A 19,633-nucleotide genomic window follows, 5' to 3' on the forward strand; every position below is an offset into this window, starting at 1 on the left:
CTACCTGTACTGTCCTGAGGATGTCACATGGGCCACAGCTCCGTGCTGATTGGGACACAAGCGGCCCATCGGCCACAGGTTGAGAACCACTGCTGTAGACAGAGCATCTGCAATTGAAATAATTTGGCTTTGTTCAATACTCATGTATTTTATTAGTCAGATTCTTGTTCAGTCAATGTACAACACAGGGGGTCTGTAAAAAGAGACTCCCATATATGAAAAGTTTAAACTTAAAAAGGGAGACCTTTTAGGTGGGATCAATACAATACACAACAGCATTCACTCCTCTCACAAATATGTACATCTGAATTTCCTGAGTGAGCAGGACCCACAGATAAATCCATTTTTTGTCTTGATAGCATTAAAATGCCACAGCAGATGAGACAGTTCCTTATGTTATAGTGATTTTCTTCGCAGAGACAAGTTCCATATTAGGGGAAGTTATAATTGCTTCTTTTGCAATACATCTCTTATTTCCTTTGTCATCTGCCCCACTAATTCTGATTCTGCTGTTCTCCTTAGATTTCAATAGTTTTAAAAATGCACAATGACCAAATGATATGGTTTCTTTACCACTACAATAATCAAAATCAAATTATGTTTACTAGTTGGAAACCACAAAAAATCCAAAACTTTATAAGCCCAAGCTGCCCTGGGAACATCCAGAGCTAGTTGCCATGCACTGAAAAGTAGGCAGAGTCTGACCAACCTGCAGATGAGCTGTAGTTTTGTGTTCAAGACTCATATATCCTTGAGCTATCCATCAGATTGCTGAAATTTCAAAATCCAATTACGGATTTTATATATCCTGTTCTTTTAATCATCTGTAATCTTCCTCTGCCATGGAGATCTTTCTTCCTCCTTCTTCCACCTCAGAAGCTTATCCACAGGGAGAAACTGCATTGCATCATAGGAGATATAGTCTTGCCAGGGAGTAGGGACCATGGGGGAGAATGGGGACATGAGAGACCCAGAACTACAACTCCTACATGGCAACATAATGGCTCAGGCGGAGAGTAACATCAGCCTGACCCATAGAAAATTTCAATTTAGATTAAACTTCATTTTCCAGTTGGAAAGTGTTTCAGATGAAATGTTTTGACTAGCTCTACTAATTCTGATTGTTAGATTGCAGCCTACACTAACCAGTTATGTAAACGGCTGTATATTTTTATTACAAGAATTAGTAGATGGCCAAACATGACAGGTTGGCTTCTTTTGAGGAGGGTTTTAGTCTAGCCTAGGGTGACCAGATGTCCCGACTGTCCCTAGGGACAGTCCCAATTTTGGGGTCTTTTTCTTATATAGGCTCCTATTACCCTCTCCCCCCACCCCCATTCTGATTTTTCATGCTTGCTTTCTGGTCACCCTAGTCTAGCCAAGAAACCACAATTAAGATCAGGGTCCCATGGTGCTGTCCATGTAGAAAGAGACAGCTCGTGCCCCCAAAGAGTTTACAGTCCAGACAGACAAAGGAATTATTATCCTAATTTTACAAATGGGAAAATGAGGCACAGAGAAATTGCCAAAGTCCACACCATAATTCTGTGGAAGACATGGGAATTAGACATACATCTCTTAAATCTTCAGCCAATAATTTAGCCACCCGTCCATCTTTCCTCTATTATTAACCACCAGACACAATTCAGATCTAATCGTTTTAGTTTTTCAGATAATTTTACTCAGATATTAGAGGATCATTGGACCTGATCCTGCACTCATGGAAACCACTGAGTTCAGTGGGAGCAAGGTCATGCCCTCCCAGGCCATGTGCTGCTATATCCAGACAGAATCAGATGGTGACAGTAGATGGAGTTTTTGACCACACTCCTACAAATACTCATGCACATGTTTATACATGCGAGCAGCCCCACTGAAGTAACTGAAAATGCTCAGTTAAAATGGGTAAAGTTAAAAACATGTAGTGTTTGTAGGACTGGGGCTTTAGTTGGTTACTCTGAATTTTCCATCTTGTGAATACAAGATTTCCTGGAAGTATTAGTTGCCCTGATGTAAATATGTAGATATAATGAAATTTGATAAAGCAGGTAGAAGAGGCTAATATCAAACAAAGAAGGGTGTGATCCAGAACCAAACTTCCCTGAAATGTGTGGATTTGGGCTGAATTCTGGTATAAACAAGTATGAAAAGCTAATTGATGAATCATTCACACTAATCTTCAGATTAATAAAAATGACCTGTATAATAAAATCTTTAAAATTTGTCTGTGCTAGGTTAGAATATTAATGTTTCTCATTAGTAGGTTTCCTGCAGGGGAGTATACAGTGCTAATACGAAGTTCCATCTGAAAGATGGACAGACTATTTTTATTATCCCTGCATATTAGTGCAATCAAAATACCAAATGATTGTGCAAAACTGTGCAGTCCCTTAATTTGGTAGTTATCAAATAGGCAGTTGGATAAGGTGCTTTGATACAGATCCACAGACATAATCTTCCCTAAGCATATCATGTGGAAAATGACAATGCAGTCAAAAGTATTATACTTTAGTTTCTTTATTGTGGAAACAGAATTGGATCTATCAAATATTTCCACCTTTTGGCCTTTCTTGGGATGGAAAAAAAGCCAAATCTGAGGATGAAGCTGAGTGTGAAATTTTGGTTTTCTCCTGTCTTGTTAACAGAACACCTGAAATACACTCTTATGAGGAAGCAGAGGGAACAGAAGGAAGTACCTAGATTTTTGGAAATCAAGAGATATATTGTTGCCATGGCATTTTGTGTGTGGAAAAATGTAGCAGCTATGGCTGGAGGGGAGGGAGGGAAAGGTTGCACGTTCTTTAAAAAAAGTTATTGTGATATTGTCAACCTGAAGTGCATTGAAACAAACAACTTTTTTAAAAAAAATATCAGTTTTCTGTAAGACCATCCTTCAAACAGTGTGTGCTGGATTTATTTTTAATCTCGTTTGTTTGTTTAGGTTTTTTTGTTCTTATAAGAGGGTTTTGTGGGTGGCTATGAGAGCAACCAAACAGGAACAGGCCCAGTCCTCCCCTCTAATTTTGTACCCTTCTGCCTTTTCAGTTTCCGCTTTGCTGCTGTGTCTGACATACATCTTCCCTCTTGCAAAGCTTTAGAAAGGCTGGGTACAAACAACAGAATGGCAAAACTAATGAGGCACAAAGCATTATTGAATGCAAAAAGTAAACACAGGAAAATATGACAGAAATATAGTTTCCTTAAATAGTTCCATTATAATAACCCTAACAGTTACCTTTAAGAATAGCAGATATAAAATGTTAAGGAAGAAATGTGAAGGTGTTCCTTTAAATAAAACTGCTTTAAAAATCATTTTCTGGTCCCTCAGTGTTTTACAGTGTAAAGCAGCCTCACACTGAGTTCTTGCATTACACCAATATTGCTTCTGGTCACACACTGTATCATCATAACTGATGTGGAATGACACAATAGGGTTCATTTTCAGCACAGCTTGTAGGGGAATTAAGGAACTTAAATCATTGTTAATGGAAGTTCTGCCCCTATGTCCAGCCATATATGCTGAAAGTTTACCTCAGGGTCAGGACACATTTGAAGAACCGGCTAAAGGCTTACAGAAAAGAAAAACATTTAGTGTCCCTTCACCCTGTATACATAAAGGACACATAGTGGTTTTGAGTTTTTTTTACTTAAAAAGTGTAAAAAATCAATCAAGGGGGCAACCCTCAGAAGGTTTCAATGTGTTATTACTTTATCTTCCAGTTGTAGCTGAGCCTAACCATTTCCGTTTGATGGGCAATAGGGATTTTGTGCTTGGAGGGAGGAGAGTGTATAGCACTTATTTTATAACTTGCACAGTGGCCTCAATGAAACATTCACTACAAACTCACAATTCAGAGATAACATAGCCACCAATTTCCATTTGCTGCTCATCCATGTGGAAACGAATTAGCAATAAGAAGCATCTTCATTGCAGCAAGGCAGGGTGTAGAGTTTAGGGACAAAAATGAAACAAAAAAGCAATAAATCTTTCAAAAATACCATACAGGGACATACAAGTGGAAAGGCATGCACATCTAACCAAATCAATCATGGTAACTAAATCAATTGGAGGTCAGTGGGCAGAAAAACATAGACGTTTTGGAAGACGTGTACTTGTGCGATAGTGAGCAATAGAATTCACATGAACAATTGAATAATCTCAGGTCAAGACCTGGGTAAAGGGTAAACCAAAGCATTGTGCCTTAGAGGGCTCATCCAAAGAGATTCTGACATCCTCTGAGAACAGCGTGAGTGTAATTTTCATTAAATTGAGGCTAAATGATATTTTCCATTATATTCACCTCTATCCAATATCTATTAAATAAGAACCGATGAGCATGGTGATGTGACAGCCTCATATATCTGGTCCCTATTTTTACTTTCAGTGAACAAAATGAGAGATAGAGAAGATGTGTCATCTTTAGGTCCTTTTTTTCCTCTGCTTCTGTTGTGGCCTGGATGATTTATCCTGTCTTCTGAAATTCACACTCTGAGTCCGAGAGGGGAAAATAAGAGTGTATCCATCATCAAGCTGTTTGCTCTCAGCACTAATCATACATGGCTGCTTTGATCATTTCTGCTCCAGTCCCCTGTGAGGACCAGGTGTTGGTATGTGCTCAAGTGAAGGCACTAGATCAAAGAACACACAGAGATACAAAAGTTTATCAGTGGAAGGGAACATTCATACGTTATCCCTCCTGAGAGCAGACTTCAGTTGTCAGGCTGTTGCATGGAAATGTGTTGTCAGCGCATCAGGTAGAGCGGGCCTGGCAACCCTGAAACATGCCTGTAATAGAATTATCAAAGGAACTAATGGTGAATGGTGGACAATATTTTGAAGATTAACATATGAGAATCTGATGCCAGCATTAGGCCCGTAGTCTTCATATCCTCCTGAATCACTGACAAGTTTGTTGGACCAGAGATAAATTCTTTTTTTAATCACTGAAGTATAATTTCATTCCAGTTTCTATCACAAAAGATCATATTAGCTGTAGTAAGTTAACTGTTGGGAAACACAAGCCATGCCTCCTACTAGAGTGGAAGTTTAAGTAGCCATGCAACATCTGATATTTTTTTGGCCATACTGTAGTGTTTCCTGCTGCCCATTACCCTAACTCAACCCCCAGCAAGCAAGAAATGTGAGCCCTATTACCCTCCCCTGCTGATTTTATTGTTATGATTCACCACATGTGAACTTACTCAGTTCTAGTATTCATTTCCAGTCTTGTCATGAACTTCAATTAGCTTCCAGCATCCACACAGCATAGAAAATCTCTGCTGGCAAAAACACAGCCAGGTTCAAACCAATAAGGCTTTTTAAGGCTGTCATAATTCCCATTTTGTCAGACAAACAAATGTCGTGGGTGGACATCTGCTGATGTCTTTAGTAGCTTGAAAGTTTAATCATAAGCTGCTAGGTTAAAGACCCTGACTTAAAACCACATAAAATAGCCTTTAAGTTTTTGTGCTAGTTATTGCAGTACAAGTGCATTCGCTGCTCTGGGAATTTGCACCCTCCCTCTTATGCAAATTCTAGCTTTGGGAGCCTAGGCAATGAAATTACATCAGGTCCAACCATGAAGCCTTCCTGCTGCTCTTCTTCTCTCCCATGTGCTCTGTCACAATCCCTGAATTTCCCTCTTGGTATTTTGCTCCATCTGCCTCTCTTAGCCAGAATAATACCTCATCCTCAAAGTATCTTACCCAGCTATCTGGCTGTCTTTTTTTTTTTTTTTATACCTCTTCATGGGCTTTCCAGACCCCCCAACCAGGAGATACCCAGAGCATCTACTAGTTTCCTTGTCTGACTGTCAAGCTGCAAGAGGTCTTGCTTCTATTCTAGCCTTTCTTGCACTGAATAAAATGGAGATCATATATCCCTTCCCCTTTCCCTGTAAACATTACTTCAAGACCTACTCCTCCCAGGAGCCCGTGAGACCTCAACTCTCAGAATTCATCCTTGGCAGTAACCAGCAAAAGAGATGTGCTGGGCCTATAGCCTGTCTTAAAAGGCCAGAACAACCTGTTATACAATAACTTCTAAGCCATGCTAAAAATTTATAATTGCTTTTGCTTGGGTTGTTTGTTTTTTTCAATTGTCCTATGGCAATTTCTCAATTGTCCTATAGAAAGCGTTACTGTGCATACATAGCAGGCTCAATTTTGCTGTCAGTTAAACTCATGCAACCTGATTGGCTCCTGTGGGGTTGCACAAGTTTAACTGATGGCACTACTTGGCCCTCAAAGAGCAAAATTTTGCCTTTATCTGTGACAGCTGTACAGGGGGTGAAGCTAGTAGGAGGCCACACATCTGCCATTGTCGCTCACGCTGGCTCAAAGTGGGGCACCACAATGTGCTACTGGGCATTATTTATTACCTCTATAATTTGTTTGTTTGCCTAATGCTGCTATTGTTGCCTGGTGCAAGCTGCTGCTGACAGCATGTGCATTAGCCAACAGGAGTCCTGCACATGCCCCTAAACCGACAGACCATTCCAAACAAACTCCAGATACAAATGTTGTATACCCATGATGGGAGTAATGCAGACTCCATGATCCAAACATACCCACAGGTGAGGGCTTAAAATACCAATCCGAATCTGAACTTTTCTAAAGTTGGGGGTATTATAAACACAGGCACAAGTGCAAACACAGAGTCCAGGTTTGCATCACAGTTTTGTTTCCGACTCCTAGCTCTTGAGGAAATGTTTTGCAGGCTGTCAAATGTCATAATAAGAGGGCTCAACTCCTAGGGCTCTTTTGAGCACAGGGTAGACATTCTGCCTTCCCTTACCTTTTTTTGTGGTGGAAGGAAGTTGTTCCCTGCTCCATCTTCTCTGCCCTGGCCCTACTTGTACTCCAGTGCTACAGAGGGCAGGATTTTACCATTAGCACAAATTGCACATTAAGGATAATACATACTTAATATAGAATAAAACACTTATGAAAGCCAGAAACTTTCCAAGTCTGCATGTTTGATCCACTTTATTTATTTTGGAACAAAAGATCTAAATAGCCCCAAAGTCAAATGGTTTCTTTTGGCAAAAGCTAAAACAGGAGGAATAGGAAGAGCTGATACAGAAACTGTTTTAAACTGAGAGGAACAACTCTTCAAAGCTGGGATAGAGGCTGCTCCGAGCATTACACGGTGTTTGTATTTTTAAGTGTTGTCTGTATGCACAATTTATATTATATTCTTAAAACTAATTGTAATCTTTGAACCAAAAGAATGTAGTTAGTGCTTTGTCCAAACTCCAGTGTAGTCAGTGGGAATAATAATATTGTCTACAATAGGCATTTGAGCAGGCCCCAGACTCCTATCTAAAAGCCCGTAGTCCTGAAACGTATTTATTTCTGTAACTTTCTACAATTATTAAAAACACAACTCTCTAGAACTATAGACATAAGTTACAAAAAGAAAATTAATTATACGTTTACCCACCCACAGAACTGACTCGCTTACAAAACAGACAACACAAAATATTCCTTCATTCAGCTCTAGCCTCACCAAACCTCTACCGCTGCATCATTGTGTAGCATTATGCGGTAACATCGCACAGTGTATACGTTAAAACATTGCTGTGCAGAAACACTGAATACTAGCTAACTACAGACTTTGTTCTGTGTCTGTACAGCACCTACCACAATGGGTTCCAGGGCCATGACTAGTGCTCCTGTGCTCTAGGGTAATTAAGGAGGACGTGTCTCCCCATTCAGTTCATGTCAGCTGTTGTGTCTTAATTAAACCCAACAATATCAGTAAGCTAGAAAGATGTTTGGCTAAATTCCCACTTGGGGTAAGTCCTACACCAAATCTAAATTTCATCTATTCATTCTAAAAGTAAATCAATCTCCTTATGAACTAATCACACAGTGCATTTAATCATATAAAATGGAGGACTTTTCTTAATGAATGTAAAAAGGGCTGAGCTCAGAAAACTTTTTCTGCCATCATCCAACCCAAAGCTGACAAGACTGATTTATTTCAAACTGTGTTAAGGTTTGTTTTTAACCTGAGAAATGTTGGCGTTCCTCTTGTCAACATAAAAGCTGTTCATAGAATTGACAGAAACTGATCTACTTGCATTATAAGCTTCAGCAAAGAACCCTACAGTATATAGTCCAGACTTATTTTGTTTTTTAAATCCAACATCCTTATGGGGGTTATGATCACCACTTAGCATTTGGTGTTGTAGTTATTAACAGCCAGGGTAATAATCACTCCTAAAAACCTTATTGAAATAGGTGTGAAATTTATGCAAACAAAATTACTTGTAATTGTGAACAAAATGCAAAATATCTCTAATAGAGATGATGATACCTGATAAATTCTTTTACATTTTACATTAAAACATCATAATTTAATTCAGTCAAATTAGAATAGAACTGAAAGGTTTTTTTGAGCTTATCTGTGTGTCACTAAATACTGAACATATTATCATCACAGCTTGGAGCTGCCTTTATGAATAGCAATAATATAGTTCTTGCTATGTTAATATCATAGTTGTCTGGATTCCTGTAAAGGAGATGGTAATTATGACCCCTTCATTTATTTTTTCCCTAACTTTCCAAATGTTTAATGAGTTCAACCCAATGTTACAGTAGTGATGGGAGAATCACTAAAGGTTTGGACCTTAGGTGAAATGTTCAAACTCATCCAAATTACCCCCAGGCCAAGCAGTAGCAATAGAACCAGCATGGTATCCTATTTGCCCATGTTTGGGATATGGGAGTGTTGACCAGAGGATATGTATAGTCACTATAAGACTGATTGATTTTTAAGGCCAGACGGGACCATTAGATTATTTAGTATAACCTTCTGTATATGACAGACCATAGAATTTCATCCAGTTACCTCTCTGTTGAGCCCAATAACTTGTGTTAGGCTATAGCCTATCTTCCAGAGAGGTATCCAGTCTTGATGTGAGGACATCAAGAGATGGAAAATTGTTCCAACAGTTAATCGTACTCATGGTTAATTGTTTGCACTTTAATTCTAATTTGTCTGGCTTTAGCTTTAAGCCATTTGTTCTTGTTATGCCTTTTTCCATTAAAATAAGAGCACTTTAGCCGCTGGAATTTGCTTCCCATGCAAATACTTATACACCCTAATTAAGTCACCTCTTCATCTTCTTTTTGATAAACTGATCAAATCAAACTCCTTTAGTATATCACTGTAAAGCATTTCCATTTCCATAATCATTTTTGTGGCTCTTCTGTGTATCCTCAAGATTTTTAACATCTTTTTTAAAATGGGCACATGAGAACTGGATGCAGCTATTCCAGTATCATGATATGGGCTGCTGGAAAGGTTTACATTTTATCAAGACACCAGATTTTTTTAAGATAAAAACCTTTTTAGTTGAAATGTTGTTTGATACCAACAGAAGCAAAGTACTGTCTTAATGGGAAATAAAGTGACATTTAAACTATTTATAAGAAACAACATCCGTTTAATCTGGAAGTGAAGCTCTGAACAGTTGTTTGCCTGACAGGGTGGGGTGTCTGGAATATGGATGAAATCTAGTCCAATTTTTTGACAATTTTGTATTTAGTTTTAAAATTGGATTTTCCTGTAAGATGGTCTGACAGTGTCTCAATGAAACTCATGCTCATGCCAGGTTCCTCAAAATAATTTCACCTGAAGATCTTTGTTAAATGTATCAAGATGGGATTATTTTTAAGTTACATTTATTATTTTAACATCTCATGCAACTGGGTATATTAGAAAAGGAGGAATAATGGTTATTTAACCCCTAAAATCTGGGCCAGCAGCCTCTACCATTTGGGCAACCACTGGTATTTGAACTATAATGTACAACTGGCTTTAGCCTGGGATTTATTAGTTCCCTTTTTGTTAAGGCTTTTAGTTGATACATACATAAAGGTTCAATTGGCACTGATGATGCCCTATTATATGGCTGAACAGATTGCTGCCTTCCCAAATTGTTAAATAAAATGTGGTGTTTTTAGTATTAATCCATTTGATTTTAACCTGTTAAGTAGGTAAATTTGACATTAACATATTTTATCTTCATTTGATTTGCATCATTAATTTAGGAGTAATTTTTGTAGTGACATTTTTAAAATTTTTATTTGAGAATTAATTTATTAAAATATTTAAAATTGGGAAAAATTGTCAGATCAGTTTTTTTGCTCTAAGAATGTGACAGGCTAAAAATCACAAGTGAGCGTTTGGAGTTCACAGGCACCATTTATTTCACAATTAGTCTATAGGCCCTAGTTGTCCTCCCGTCACTGAACCACTAGCCATAGCAACCCAGAATAAGGCTTTTCCCTGTTGTGGCTGGAGTCCAGCAGAACACAGCACCACAGTACACAGGATGTGCAGAATCCCCTGTATCCTGACCGCTTCCCACTCCCAGCAGAACCTGATTGCTTTTTCTCCCTCTGTCTACCTCACCCCTGGTTGACTTCCCCATCCTTGCCAAAACCCCTTCCCCGTCTTGGAGCCCTGTGTCCTAAGTAGGAGCGCTGGAATTAATTTAAGTAAAGAAAAATTGAAAATGCAAAAACAAAACAATCAGGATAAACTTTCTAAGGGACAGATCTTAATTCATGGAATGCTCTCCCAAGCTGTGGAGGCACCATTGTCCTTTTCAGGTTTCAGAGTAGCAGCCATATTAGTCTGTATTCGCAAAAAGAAAAGGAGTACTTGTGGCACCTTAGAGATTAACCAATTTATTTGAGCATAAGCTTTCATAAACTAGCATAAGCTTTCGTGAGTAGCTCACGAAAGCTTATGCTCAAATATATTTGTTAGTCTCTAAGGTGCCACAAGTGCTCCTTTTCTTTTTCTCCTTTTCACTTCTCCTCCCTTTTTTTTTGTCATATCCACCTATTGTCTCTCCCTTCATATGCTTCAACTGTAAGCTCTTGGAGACAGGGACAGTCTATTATTACATGTGTATACCACATGTAGGGTGACCAGACAGCAAGTGTGAAAAATCGGGATAGGGCGTGGGGGGTAATAGGAGCCTATATAAGACAACCCCCCAAATATCGGGACTGTCCCTATAAAATTGGGACATCTGGTCACCCTGACCACATCTAATATATTTGGACCTTGATCTCTTATCAGGGCATCTAGAAACCACTGAAATAAAAACAGTAAATAATAGTACTCATTGGTTGTGTCATTTACCACTGGACTGATCAGTATGGACAGCGCACTTGTGAATATGTGGTATTGTACATAGCAGCCTCTACTGTGATAGGAATATACACTAAATGATTACCTATAGGTTTTTTCCATCTTTAACCGAATGGGAACAGTATCTAGAAAGTTCCTGGAACTCAATGGTGCCAGCACATGGGTCCAAAAAGTATAAATACGCAGAGACTTCCTTGAATAACAATAGTGTGAAAGCAGTATATGGGCCTCATGGCTATCATTTGGCTATTGAAGATGTGCCCTAAGCTACACCCATCTAACACAGCCTTAAACTGTTACATATCTTATTACTCCAGTAGGGAAAATAACATACAACTAAACAAGCCTTGACCTGCTCAACACTTTTCAGCAGAACTCGGTTACACTCATGTTTAGTTATGAAATAGCAGAACTGGGCCCCTAACATTATGAATCATCATTATTATTTCTTTTTTAAACAAAACACTTGTGAGTTAGGGAAGTAATATCCACATTTTACCAATGGGGAGTGGAGGCACAGAGAAATTAAGTAACCTGCCCAAAGTCACATAAGAAAGCTAGAGCAGAGCTGGGAACCTGGAACCCAGATCTCCTGAGTCACAATCTGGTGTTTTAACTACAAGGCCATCCTTTCTCCAAAATCAGGAGTGACGACTGTGAAGTCAATAGAGTTACACAGGTGTAAAAACAAAGTAAGTGAGAGGAGAATCAGACCCTTGGTGTTTCTGGATGGAAATCTGAGTATGTTCACATTAATCCCCATAAAACGCCCCTCACGTGTGGGCCTTCAAATATTTATTAGACACAATGTCTTCTACTCAGTTGTCAGATCTCAGATCTTTTTCATTTTCTCTTTGCTGGTGGAAATGGAGAATGTTCCCATCACTTCAACGGAGCTCCGCTTGAAGGACAAATGTTTTATATGTATAATTATTCTGTCAATATTCTTCAGTCGTGGTGTTAACTGAACTCAATGTACTAAAATCTGTTTTTCTTTCTGAATAATACTGTGCCCATACCCTTACAAAGTTTGTTTGAAAAAACATAATGTAACATTATCCTAATGTACAAATCTTCAAGTATGTTTTCAAATTATCTGATGTTGCATAACTGAATGTAATGTTGCATTTAATTTTTAAACATTGAACTTCTGCAGTTTAGCATATATTTAATTGTGAATGGTATACACTCCATCAGCTCTGAAGCTTTAAATAGCGTTACTGGTTTGAACCTGGGTGTTTTTGCCAGCTAAGATTTTCTATGTTGCGTGGATGCTGAAGGCTAATTGAAGTTCATGGCAGGACTGGAAATGAATACTAGAACCGAGTAAATTCACATGTGGTGAATCGTAATAATAAAATCAGCAGGGAAGGGTAATGGGGCTCACATTTCCTGCTTGGTGGTGGTTGTGTTAGAGTAACGGGTAGGAGGTGGCACTGTACCATGTCCAAAAAATATCAAGAGGTTGCATGTCTACTTAAACTGCCACACTGCTAGGAGGCATGGCTTGTGTTTTGTTGTCTGGAACCTATTAAAAGAAATAAAAGCAGATATGAAGCCTTTCTTCAACATATGGAAGCATTTTTCTGTCAGCCACATTCGGGGGTAGAAGCTGTCAATTCACAAAGCATTTGTGCATCTTTTCTTATCACAGGCATATCTGTCTCTTACCCCCAGAGAGTATTAAATGAGCCATCCTTGGTCAATATTTATTTGGGATTTGTCAAAAACTAAACAAAAAATTAACATATTTTTCCTCCTCATGAAACAATTTATTTTAATGAAAATTTCATTTTTAAGAAAAAAATCATTCCCCCCCCCCCAACTTCAATCATAAAAGGAATGTAAAACTGCTAAAACAAAAACAAGGAAGGCACTGGGTCTCTGTTTCTTATGGGGGTACAGAGTACGACTGGATTCTTGGGAAAGCATGTTATAAGAAGTAACACATCTATCCAGTCAATGAAAAACATCAGACGCACCATACATGGGTTGGCCACCCTGACTTCCATCCTAGATGCCTCCATCTGTGAGGAATTAATATTAATGGCTGTCTTTGGTTGGTTTTATGTTTCCATTGGGTTTGATTTCCAAAAGGGGAGATATCCCAATAGCCTATTAATAGGCTATTAATTGTAACTGTAAAGCTGCCTGCAGTGACTCAAGAGCATGAGTACCATTCTCAAGGCAGATTGATAGGAAGCAGGGCACAAACCCCAGATTGGTTGTGAGTTCTATATTTTCATTTCCCAACCAGTTATTAAGTATAAACTCTTCTGGCACTGTAACAGTCTAAACAGAGAGTCACAGACACTCCCTTTGGGTGCTCCGATTTATCTTGCCACTCAAGTGACCATACCTTTGTGATGGATGGTTCCTTCCTCCAAAGATCACTGCAATAGTCAGGTTACTCCCAGTCCCAAAATGATCAGTTACTGAGCCTAGGTCACTTGCACCTTAGATCTTACACCAAAGACAATGCTTGTAGCCAATCCTATAATAAACTATCTTAAAGATTTATTAAGTAAGAAGAAAGAGTTATTCACAAGGTTAAAACAGGTAAAAGTATATATACATAAAAGGTACAATTGTAAGATTTAAAAAAATAGAAACTTCTATAATAAGCAAGCTCTATATATCTTTTAGGGCTAACCCCAGCCAAGCACTGGGGATCTCTTGCTTATGCCTAGTAAACCTTGCTCCCCAGAGTCCAAGCAGCACAGATATATATAGTTCTTTTTTTGTCAGAGGTTTTTATCCCCTTCCTCCCTTGTGCTCTGAGCTGTAAGCTCAACTGATGGAAGGAATCCACTAGCATCACTTCTCTTCATGAGGGATTTGGGGGGATGGCAAAACAACAAACATCTTTTGTCATCTTTATTGTCCCACAATAGTCCATCTGGTGTCAATGGACCTTTCTTGTTGGGCAGGATATAGCACCTTCTGTTGGGGATCATCCCTTCACACTAGTTAAAGTCTCTTTCCTGGCTGGGGATTGGTTGTATTGTAATCCTCAGTGACTATGTCACTCAAATATTACCTTACAAAGTGTGATACAGATATTCGAAGTGAGATTAATACATACAGCTGCTCACAAGCATTCAATAAAGTCTAAACACTAAACATATTCTTATAACACAGATTCCAGCTCTGTATTTATCAGGGTTCACTGAGACATGGGGACGGTGGCATGAGTTGGAACTTGGTCTGCCAGCGTCCATACCAGGTGACACAGGCCTAAAAGTTAAGACCAGTTTCTTAGCAGAACCTCTTCATATGACACCTTTTTTACATTGCCAAATATTGAGTTTCATTACTAAAATAAATGAAAGTTTCACTTTTACAAATAACTCATTAAATTGTGTGTGGGGGGTGGGGTGGGATGGGGGATGGGGTGGGAGCTGCACTTCTGAGAAGCACTGCTGCTCATAGAGCTCAGTGGGTGGAGGAATTGAATGCCAGTAGCAATAGTCTTTGATCTATGCATTTTCCCAAGCTGTGACTAGCACCAGCTTCTTTGCAACTATTTGTCTGTGTGCATGTGTGAAGGCTGCTTAAGGACAGGGCAGATACGCTTTTCTAAGGAGAGACTCAGCAGGTAGGTGACTATTCAGTCTGCTGGCAAATAAATGTGTCTATTTGAGGAGTTGTTTCATTTTATGTGTATTCTTCTCACCATGTAATTAGCTGCCTTCTCTAAAAAAAGAAACCATTAGTTCAGTACGTCTACACTACACACTCCTTTCAACAGCATGCAGAGTACATATGTTACATATCCCCCCACCAGGGGTATAAATATCCATGTAGACTGTGAGACACTTCTTAGATGACTCGAGACACATCAGAGCCCTGTGCATATATACCATACATAGCTCTCAATTCATCCAAGCAGTGCCTCCTCTGTCTACACTGCTATTTTTGGTTGTGTAGTGTCCCCCAACCTTCCTGCTGGGACAGGCCCTAGCAGTGGGGAAAGGCTCTTGCAGCAGAGAAGCAGCGGGGAAAGCCTCCGGCAGTTCCTTGCTACTGGAGCCTTTTCCCACTGCCTCCCTCTGCCAGAGCCTTTCACTGACATGTAGCTACATACTGGCAGGGTGGAGACACTTTTCACTGCTGCATGTAGCCACGCAAACCCCCACATCCTGCCACAAGTGATGTGCAGTGTAGACTTAGCCTATGAAGGCAGGTTGCAATAACGAAGGCTAGAAAAAAACAAATTTGGACAAGCCTGAGACTGACGTGCATTGAAGCTAATAGATTCAGACACCTTCACTGGAGGGGTCCCTGGAATGACAAAGAGCTGTGTGAGTTTCATTATAGGAAAGAGTACCACTCTGGGGATGTGTGTATGTGTGAAGAGAATAATATGGAAGATGCCCACTTAAAAAAACAGATATGAACGAAGATACTCTTCAAAGCATTTAAGAATACCAATACCAGTCTTTGACCTTTCTAACTTGTTAGCTAAGCTTTGATAGTACAAGCTTCTCATGGATGAATCCACATAAGAATCAAAGTCAATGACTTCCTTTGTTAATGACTTCCTTCAGTTCCCTGAAAACATCCGCTCAATGTGCAGAGTCAATAAAAGAAACCTAACAGAATATGAGGAACCATTAGAAAAGGATAGATAATAAGAGAGAATATCACAATGCCACTATATAAATCCATGGTATACCCACACCTTGAATACTCTAAAAAGAGATATGTTAGAAATAGAAAAGGTGCAGAGAAGGGCAACAAAATTGTTAGTGATATGGAACAGCTGCCATATAAAGGGAAATTTAAAAGACTGGGACTTTTCAGTTTGGAAAAGAGATGGCACAGGAGAGATATGCTAGAGGTCTATAAAATCATGAATGGGGTGGAGAAAGTGAATAGGGAGGTATTATTTACTCCTTCACATAACATAAGATCCAGGGATCACCCAATGAAATTAACAGGCAGGAGGTTTAAAATAAACAAAAGGAAGTACTTCTTCACACAATGCACAGTCAACCAGTAGTACTTGTTGCCATGGGATGTTGTGAAGGCCAAAAATATAACTGGGTTCAAAAGAGAATTAGATAAATTTATGGCAGGTAGGTCCATCAATGGCTATTAGCTAAGACAGTCAGGGATGCAAACCTATGTTCTGGGTGCCCCTAACCCTCCCATTGCCAGAACCTGGTACTGGATAACAGGGGATGGATCATTCAATAATTGCCCTGTTATTATTCCTTCCCTCTGAAGCATCTGGCACTGGCCACTATCAGAGACAGGGTATTGGGCTAGATGGACCATTGGTCTGACCCTGCATTGCAGTTCTTATGTTTGTTTATATCCACTTTTTCTCCATTTAAAAAAATAAAATATGAGACCACTCAGGGGTGAGGAAGTAGGGAGAGAGATGCCCTGGGCTCCACTGCCAACAATGCCCCAGTGATGACCAACTGTCTATCTCATTCTCCACTGATGGAAACCACCAACACTGATATATCAGAACAGAATGTGAGATCAGCTCCTGGATGAAGAGCAGATGGCTCAAACTCAACCCCCCGTCAAAACAAAAGAACTAGACTGCCATACTTCTCCTTCCACTGAAGGCATATAGCCCCAATTTGTCAAACCGGTGTGACAAATCTGGGTCCAGGCTGATTCATCAGTGAACTTGAATGACCAATACATAGTGTCGTGGAAAAATTAACCATGCATTTTGTTTGGATCAAAACAAGCCTGAGGCTCCTGTATTGGTTACAAGCACAGGGGGGTAACAGCTCTAAGTAGCTGCCCCCCTATGCAAAGCACACAGAGCTTTTTAAAGCTTAAAACCACAGACAAATTACACATACTTCTGTATTAATTACCTTATTTGGAATACACTGAAAAATTAACACTGGTCAAAAGCAAAAACAAGCGTCTCCCCCACTAGGCCCTTCCTGTTATTCTGTCTGTTCTTTTGCGGTCAGTGACCTTTCTAACACAACTGTTGCAGTTATGTAGAATCATAGAATATCAGGGTTGGAAGGGACCTCAGGAGGTCATCTAGTCCAACCCCCTGCTCAAAGCAGGACCAATCCCCAACTAAATCATCCCAGCCAGGGCTTTGTCAAGCCTGACCTTAAAAACCTCAAAGGAAGGAGATTCCACCACCTCCCTAGGTAACGCATTCCAGTGTTTCACCACCCTCCTAGTGAAAAAGTTTTTCCTAATATCCAACATAAACCTCCCACACTTCAATATGAGACCATTACTCCTCGTTCTGTAATCCGCTACCATTGAGAACAGTCTAGATCCATCCTCTTTGCAACCCCCTTTCAGGTAGTTGAAAGCAGCTATCAAATCCCCCCGCCCCCCCGCCCCATTCTTCTCTTCCGCAGACTAAACAATCCCAGTTCCTTCAGCCTCTCCTCATAAGTCATGTGTTCCAGTCCTCTAATAATTTTTGTTGCCCTCCGCTGGACACTTTCCAATCTTTTCACATCCTTCTTGTAGTGTAGGGCCCAAAACTGGACACAGTTCTCCAGATGAAGCCTCACCAATGTCAAATAGAGGGGAACGATCATGTCCCTCGATCTGCTGGCAATGCCCCAAAATGCCATTGGCCTTCTTGGTAACAAGGACACACTGTTGACTCATATCCAGCTTCTCGTCCACTGTAACCCCTAGGTCCTTTTCTGCAGAACTGCTGCCTAGCCATTCGGTCCCTAGTCTGTAGCGGTGCATGGGATTCTTCCGTCCTAAGTGCAGGACTCTGCACTGTCCTTGTTGAACCTCATCAGATTTCTTTTGGCCCAATCCTCTAATTTGTCTAGGGCCCTCTGTATCCTATCCCTACCCTCCAGCGTATCTACCTCTCCTCCCAGTTTAGTGTCATCTGCAAACTTGCTAAGGGTGCAATCCACACCATCCTCCAGATGATTAAGGAAAATATTGAACAAAACCAGCCCAAGGACCGACTCTGTCCTTGTGCTTGTCCAGCTTTTCTAAATAGTCCTGAACCACTTCTTTCTCTACAGAGGGCTGGTCACCTCCTCCCCATGCTGTGCTGCCCAGTGCAGTAGTCTGGGAGCTGACCTTGTTCGTGAAGACAGAGGCAAAAAAAACATTGAGTATATTAGCTTTTTCTACATCCTCTGTCACTAGGTTGCCTCCCTCATACAGTAAGGGGCCCACACTTTCCTTGACATTCTTCTTGTTGCTAACATACCTGAAGAAACCCTTCTTGTTACTCTTAACATCTCTTGCTAGCTGCAACTCCAGGTGTGATTTGGCCTTCCTGATTTCACTCCTGCATCCCCGAACAATTTTTTTATACTCCTCCCTGGTCATTTGTCCAATCTTCCATTTCTTGTCAGCTTCTTTTTTGTGTTTAAAATCAGCAAGGATTTCACTGTTAAGCCAAGCTGGTCGCCTGCCATATTTACTATTCTTTCTACACATCGGGATGATTTGTCCCTGTAACCTCAACAGGGATTCTTTAAAATACAGCCAGCTCTCCTGGACTCCTTTCCCCGTCATGTTATTCTCCCACAGGATCCTGCCCATCAGTTCCCTGAGGGAGTCAAAGTCTGCTTTTCTGAAGTCCAGGGTCCGTATTCTGCTGATCTCCTTTCTTCCTTGTGTCAGGATCCTGAACTCGACCATCTCATGGTCACTGCCTCCCACGTTCCCATCCACTTTTGCTTCCCCTACTAATTCTTCCTGGTTTGTGAACAGCAGGTCAAGAAGAGCTCTGCCCCTAGTTGGTTCCTCCAGCATTTGCACCAGCAAATTGTCCCCTACACTTTCCAAAAACTTCCTGGATTGTCTGTGCACCGCTGTATTGCTCTCCCAGCAGATATCAGGGTGATTAAAGACTCCCATGAGAACCAGGGCCTGCGATCTAGTAAGTTCTGTTAGTTGCTGGAAGAAAGCCTCGTCCACCTCGTCCGGTGGTCTATAGCAGACCTCCACCATGACATCACCCTTGTTGCTCACACTTCTAAACTTAATCCAGAGACTCTCAGGTTTTTCTGCAGTTTCATACTTGAGCTCTGAGCAGTCATACTGCTCCCTTACATACAATGCAACTCCCCCACCTTTTCTGCCCTGCCTGTCCTTCCTGAACAGTTTATATCCATCCATGACAGTACTCCAGCCATGTGAGTTATCCCACCAAGTCTCTGTTATTCCAATCACATCATAATTCCTTGACTGTGCCAGGACTTCCAGTTCTCCCTGCTTGTTTCCCAGGCTTCTTGCATTTGTGTGTAGGCACTTAAGATAACTTGCTGATCGTCCCTCTTTCTCAGTATGAGGCAGGAACCCTCCTCTCTCGCGCTCTCTTGCTCATGCTTCCTCCCGGTATCCCACATCCCCACTTACCTCAGGGCTTTGATCTCCTTCCCCCGGTGAACCTAGTTTAAAGCCCTCCTCACTAGATTATCCAGCCTGCTTGCAAAGATGCCCTTCCCTCTCTTTGTAGGTGGAGCCCGT

The sequence above is a fragment of the Caretta caretta genome, chromosome 3 (assembly GCF_965140235.1).
Source record: "Caretta caretta isolate rCarCar2 chromosome 3, rCarCar1.hap1, whole genome shotgun sequence".
Classification (NCBI taxonomy): domain Eukaryota; kingdom Metazoa; phylum Chordata; order Testudines; family Cheloniidae; genus Caretta; species Caretta caretta.